Source organism: Lygodium microphyllum, chromosome 18, assembly GCF_053477565.2.
Source record: "Lygodium microphyllum isolate KBCC chromosome 18, Lygodium_microphyllum_v1.1.10, whole genome shotgun sequence".
Lineage (NCBI taxonomy): Eukaryota > Viridiplantae > Streptophyta > Polypodiopsida > Schizaeales > Lygodiaceae > Lygodium > Lygodium microphyllum.
The window spans coordinates 20,235,853-20,242,786 of record NC_141152.1 but is presented as its reverse complement, the minus strand read 5'-3'; the positions used below and the strand labels follow the sequence as shown (position 1 = coordinate 20,242,786).

The 6,934-nt window shown below is 38.1% G+C and overlaps 1 long non-coding RNA gene across 1 annotated transcript; it reads right to left on the bottom strand.

Moving 5' to 3' along the window:
* Positions 1-3,305: 3,305 nt before the first annotated feature.
* On the bottom strand, positions 3,306-6,516 carry LOC148020653 (uncharacterized). Its single transcript, XR_015694738.1, has 3 exons — positions 5,272-6,516; positions 3,603-4,800; positions 3,306-3,522 (listed from the first exon to the last, which is right to left on the bottom strand). It is a non-coding gene; the product is annotated as an uncharacterized LOC148020653 (long non-coding RNA).
* Positions 6,517-6,934: the final 418 nt, after the last annotated feature.

Here is a 6,934-nt window from a genome sequence, read left to right as displayed (position 1 = left end):
ATCTTCCAAAAGCATATCTTTACGAATCCTTTATATCCCTAACACTTTACACTACAATTTCCAAATCATAATGTGGTACAAATCTTTAGACCTTCCAATCACTATTGCTTTAGGAAAGAATAATGCTACATCGAATGTCAAAGGCAAAAGTTACTATCAGTTATGTTGCAGAGGTACTTGGTGGTATCTGGTGTCAATTATTGGCCTAGGTCATTCAATTGGCCATAACTGTCAGTTGGTGACTCTAGAGATGTGGCATTTAATGGTACCTAACACCGATCTAATGGTTAAAGATGGCACAAAGAGACTTGGGAGTGAAAGATGCCTAGCCATTTTAATTCTTGGCCAATCAGATTATTTTTCTAGGCATTGAAATAATTATTAGATTAATTTTTAGTAATTAAAGACTAAAAATTAATATTTAATTATGGATAATGTTGGAAAAACCATTTGGGAAGGTTGCCACTTAGCAAACTTGACAATACAGGCTGGTAAAAGGCCGAAGAAGAGGAAAAACAAGATCATTCTTGATGTAGCAAATGTGGGAGAGCTATAAGTAGCCATGGCCAGCCTATTTTCAGCCATTGCAGTCAGCTACGAGTGAGTTTTGAGGAGGTGATTGCAAATTCGGACCCTCCACAGCTAGACAATTGCATGCAGATACAAGATGACAGCTGATTTGGATGTCTCAACTGTAGGCGACAGCATTTAATGCTGTTGTGGCAAGGCAACAGCTACATTTGACTAATTTTCAATCATTCTTCGCAACAGAACTCCGAATTCTCTCTCTCTATAGCTTTCTCTCTCATCTTCCAGCCATTTCACAACTTGCTTCGAAGATCTCAGCATTTGGACCCTTGGAAGCTGAGAAATTGCAAATTTCTTTGTTGTAAACCCTAATTGACAGCAATAATAGAATCCAAGTTATATAGTAATTATTAAACAAGGTTAGCATCATAGAGAGCTTGCATTTGCTACTTTGAAAACATATTCTTTAACTTGAAAAATGCATATTATGCACAAAAAACAATATCAACATTATTGAGAACATGCATTTAATACTTTGAAAACTATCACATGGAATGAGTATTGTGCACCCATACTATAAAAGAAAATGAAAACTATTCATAATACTTTATCCAAGTAATTACATAAAGAAATGTATTATTACACTTATTCATCACTTCTTGAAATGCCCTCATCACAACCTAATGACCTTTGTCCACTTGTAGTTGCTACAGCTATATCTAACTTGCCTTGCATGTTCACTGTGTTTTTTTGTGCAATAGAGGGAAAAGGTTTGGGATCATCATTAATTAGCCCACACCTTCTCCTTGAAGCATAACTACTCTCAATGAAGGGTCTTGCTCTTCTCAATGTATAAGGCTTAACATTTCCTTGGGAGAAAGATACTAAAAAAGATCAATAACGATTCATTACTTTGAAAAATATCCTTGGGATACCCATACTTAGGTCACCCCACCTTAGGACTTTTGCATTCAAGGCTAGGTAGGGTTACTTGACCCCTAAGTACTCCTAAACCAACCAATCATTCTAATCCTAGAGCCTTGACACCATCTTCTAAGATCACTCTTAGGCTAGGTTATAAACCCTCATCTTAGCCACTAGTTAACACCCACCTAGATCATCATGACATGCCCACACTTGGGTCTCTAGGAGTTAACCATAGGTGTGCTTCCAAATATTTGCTAACAACCACATCACTCAACCAAAGGTTAGTCCCATCATCCCTTAAGGGGTTGGGGACCCTACTTCCTTGCATCTACTAGCACGCATCCATCATACATGTCCACCCTTAGACCTTCTCATCCCACATAGATGCACTTAGTTGCACTTACTTAGGGTGCATCTAGATCAAATCTTATCCAAGACACATAGTCACACTTCACTCCTTCACCAAGTTGTGGCACAAACAACTTAAGCTTTGCTAGACTCATCAATTCGAGCTAGACTCCTTGCATCATAGTTCCATGGGTCTAGCATCTTCACTACACTTAGATCCATTGAACAATTCCATTAAACACACCTTAGGCTCAATTCACCTAAATAAACTTAGAGAATATATTCTCACAACATTTAGGCACATGCCTTGAACTTGCATAGTAGGAATATGTGCCATGTACTTTAGATATTATAGATACACAACCTAGGGTGCCCAAATTAAGGTTAGGCATGGACCGACCACCCTTAGAGTCACACCATCTACACTTATTTAGGAGAGCACCCCTTTGCACAAGATGAATTTTAGTTACACACCTAAACCTTATCCCCATGCTTAAGCCATAATCACATCTTCACACTATAGGTCACATTTCCTTAAGTCACTCCCATTGGCACTTAGAATAGGAACTCACAAAACCACATGCTCTTAGGTTAGGCAACTCACACTATTTTCTTACCTTAGGTGCAAACCTCATCCCACTTGTAGTAGAAACCCCATTCACACTCTTAAGTACTTTAGTCGTAGGCACATACACACCACTTAGGTTAGAAACATATCACTAGTAGCCAAAGTGGCTCAGGTAGGGTATTTCAACATATGGCACCTTATTTTAGGACATTCACTCTTGATACGAACCAGGCCACATATCACTTCATGCACTAATAACTTAACACTCCTCACTAGTCAAATCCCCACACACCCAGTTCACATCATCTTTTACAATCATCCACAAGTAGTGTAGCTTGTCACCACCATCCGACCAAGTTGTTGGAGCTATATATAGCTCCAACAACTAGGTCAATATCAATCACACCAATATCCTCTATAGTGCGTATATGAATTGATTCGACATGTGATACAATCTCCTTTGAGAGGGTAGTGCTTGTCCTATATCCAAAATAAGAAAGAACTTAGAGCATATATATTAGAAAATGATTGGATGATTTCTAAATTAGCCATGATAGTGATATATTGAATGCATAATTTCATGCTCATGAAATTGGGCATCATATAGCTCCATGGACTTTCCTACAATGGTCTCCACTTCTATTTCATTTAGCATAAGAACCTAGTTTTGATGTTCACATATATTTCATGTTTGTGACCAATCACAAATACAACAAGCCCGGCTACAACAAGCCCGGCTACAATCAACATTTCGAACATGGTACGAATGTATATAGATTGGGATTTAATAAATTTATAAAAACCAATAATGAATTGAAAATAAATATTCACATGCAGCTCACCTCACTCAAATTTTTAATAGCAGATCGCTCATCATGTGTAGTCATAATAAAAGTATCCAATATATTTCCACCAAAAGTTTACAATTTCATAGACAAGATTACATTAGTTTCACACTCAATGATGTGTTGGCTATGGACTATGGACCAATGACTATCTTGATGATAAAGCTTCAAAGAAATTGTCTTTACCAAGGAATCAAATGGCAAGGCCATATCAATGAGAGATTAAAAAAGAGGGGATATCTGCCAAGCTAAATGAGAATAACCGTAAGGAACTTCGGTGGAAAAATGGCATCATCAAGGGCATTACTGCAAAAAACACAAAAAACACAATCATTATGGTGAAGTAACACATCAATACAAGTGTGTTAGAAATGAATAGCACTTACATACAGAAGTGTACTACTACACTTCTTCATCACTTCTTGAAATGCTATCATCGCAATGTGATGACCTCCATCCACTTGCAGTTGCTGCTGCATCCAACTTGCCTTGCATGTTCACTCTTTTTTCATGTGCAATACAGGGGAAAGGTTTGGGATCATCACTTATTGACCTACACCTTCTCCTTGAAGCATGACCACTCTCAATGAAAGGTCTTGCTCTTCTCAATGTATTCCCAAACCCATCCTCCATGGACTTGAATGTAGTGCAAGGATGTGCATGTATATTTGGAAGGGATGCTTTGTATTGTTGAAGCTCCTTTTGTAGTCGCATTAAAAATCTATGGGCATAGGTTTGAACTCTTCTCTCATCCCCTTTGTTTAAAGAACATGTTAGAATTTAATTGAATAAAAAAGTATAATCAAAAGTATGAGTCACACATACCTATATTAGCACGAATTTGCATGTATAATGTATCCAAATCTTGCATGGAGGGAGCATGTTCTTTTATGTGTGCTAGTTGCTTGGTTGATGTCAATCACACCTATATCCTCTGTAGTGTGCATGTCAAGTGGGTGGACATGTGACCCAATCTCATTTGAGGGTAAAACTTGTCTTGTAGATAGTAAACAATGACTAGAGAATTCTTGAATCAACCATAGTGGTGATATATTAAATACACACTTTGGTGCTCATGAAACTATGTACCATATAACTCCATGGACTTTCCTACAATGGCCTCCACTTCTATTCCGTTTAACATAAGGACCTTGGTCTGATGTTTACATATATTCCTTATTTGTGACCAATCACAAGTACAACATGCCGAACTACAATCAACATTTCGAACATGGTACCAATCCCCATCTCTTGTGCAACTCTGTACTGAAGCTTGACTTCTATCACTAGTAATAAACTTCACATGAGAATCTAGTATTTCTTTAGCTCTTTGAATGGAGTTTTCTACGACCTTTAGAACATTAAAGTTCTTCTTGAAACCTGCATCTTTTAGCATATATTTGTACCAATAGTATACATGACAAGAGCAAACCAACTTCTCGATTAACCAGTCGATGCGTCGACTATGCAAGTTGCGTTGCTCACTAGGAAAGTGACTCTTCAAAACCCAGTGGTAAGACTCAATGCTACCATTTGTCTATTGATTTGCATGAGGAAGAATTCTTGTAGCACGTATCCACATTCCTACATATTGAAGGTGAAATCATAAATTTCAAATCACATAAATAGATAATTATATATAACTTTGTTGGTTTAATATACTTATAGTACTACAAGCATACTATTGTATATAGGATTACCTATACAAGATAACCATGTATCCTTGAAGTACTTGATGAATGATGCTTCCTCTTTGTATTTTTCATAAAATTCGGATAGTAGAGTATGAGCCTCATCTATCCTAGCATTCTCATGTGAATTAGGTGTACATTGCATGTTCATAATGTTGCCAAGTGCTCTAAACATATCAGCACAAACTTGAAAATCGTCCACCTTATGCATAAGATTTTTAAGCCAACTCCTTCTCACATGCCATATACATAGATATATAGGAACACCAAAAACCTCCTTGTGAAAGTACAAATGTCTAAAATCACTTTGTGGTTAACTACGAGGAGAAAAGATAGCAAATGTAATTGTAGAAAGAAACCTTACTAAATAGCATTGATTTCTTCTTGAGCATCATCCACCATAAAAGCATTTGCTTCCCATGACTTGTTATAGTCCAAGACTCGATTTCTTAATGCAGCTAGCCATGATGTAGGCACTCCATTGCGAAAGTGATCAAACACAAGAATTGTATGCAAATGGAACTGCAAAGAGAAACTAAAACATTAGAAGAATTTTTTGTAGTAAAAAGTTGAATTTGCAAAGAGCAACATTATTAATAAAACATTTGAAAAGTTGCACTTAACCATACATTATGCAGGTTGAGTTATAATAACTTTCTATCAAATCATAACAAATCCAAGATTAACAATGATGATAGCTCACCTGGGTACTCAAAGTAGATGGCTGACAAGGTGTAGACATACTAAAAATATTGAATATATTTCCACAAGAAGTATACAATTTCATAGATAATATTTTATAAGAGCCATGCTTAGTGATATTCCACCCATGGACCAATGACTATCCAAACATATATACTCTTATTTTCAAGGAAGAAGGTTCCAAGGCAAGGCCCAGATTTTGAGGTTGAGGGCAATGCTTCATGTACGACATGCTGAGCCCCATAAAATATCCACCCATGAAAGGTCTCCTTGAAGAATGACCTTCTCCTTGAGGCGGACGACAAGGCTCACGCCAGAAAGGTCGAGCACCATGCGTAGAATGCCCCTTATTTAAAAGATGTGGAGGGCAAACCTCTTACTTAACCCTAATAGTAGACGGCCAAACACGAGATACAGACAGACACAGAGAGAGAGAGAGAGAGAGAGAGAGAGATATCTATGTATGACTGTAAATGCAGTTCCCCATCACTGATGTGGTAGCTGGCAGTGAGAAAGCAGTGAGTGAGAAGATTGCTGCCAGCTCAAAGGCTATTTTCTGCCACCGCATGCTACAACAGCTCTTCACTGCCTTCCACAAAATGTTGGCGCCTAGCCCAGCGCCATACGAATCACGATACGACTCCTGATGGGAGCTTCGTCTCTCCTCCAATTTTGAACCTGGTCAGCAAGGCTGCACCAGGCAGTGGGCTCAGGATAAATAACAAAGGTGATGGCACGAGAGAGAGAGAGAGAGAGAGAGAGAGACGGGGAGGGTGGGCACTGGGAACTTGGAAGAGGTGGAGATTCGGTTAGCTTGCATTGAATGCTGCCCCACACGACGATGGCAGCTTGGCTATTCGGTGGCATCCCTGGCATCCTGCTCAGAAACGGTAAAGGTTGGAGGGCCCATCACCTATGTGGCCCCATCACCACATAGGCGATGGGGCTTGAAATATAGCCTGAGCCGCATGCATGTGTCTCTTTTAACCTCAATGCATGCCTGTAGAATGTTATTATCCTTCTCTAATTGCTTGAGAACTGCCTTCAATGATGCATTCTCCTCCTCGACAATTTTCTTTGCCCCTCCTCTACCATTACTTATTCCTTGAAATTAATTCAAAGAACCTTGTGGTGACAAGAAAGATGGCTTAGCAATATGTAATATTTATTGATAATATTGATGCACGTAAATATCTTGACCTAAGAATTTGTAATAACTTAATACACCCTATTTACCATAAATGTTTTTCTTTTAGGTGAATTTTTTATTTTTAGGCTAAAAATATGGGTCTCTAACAAATTAGGTAGAAATCGGGTCATTATTT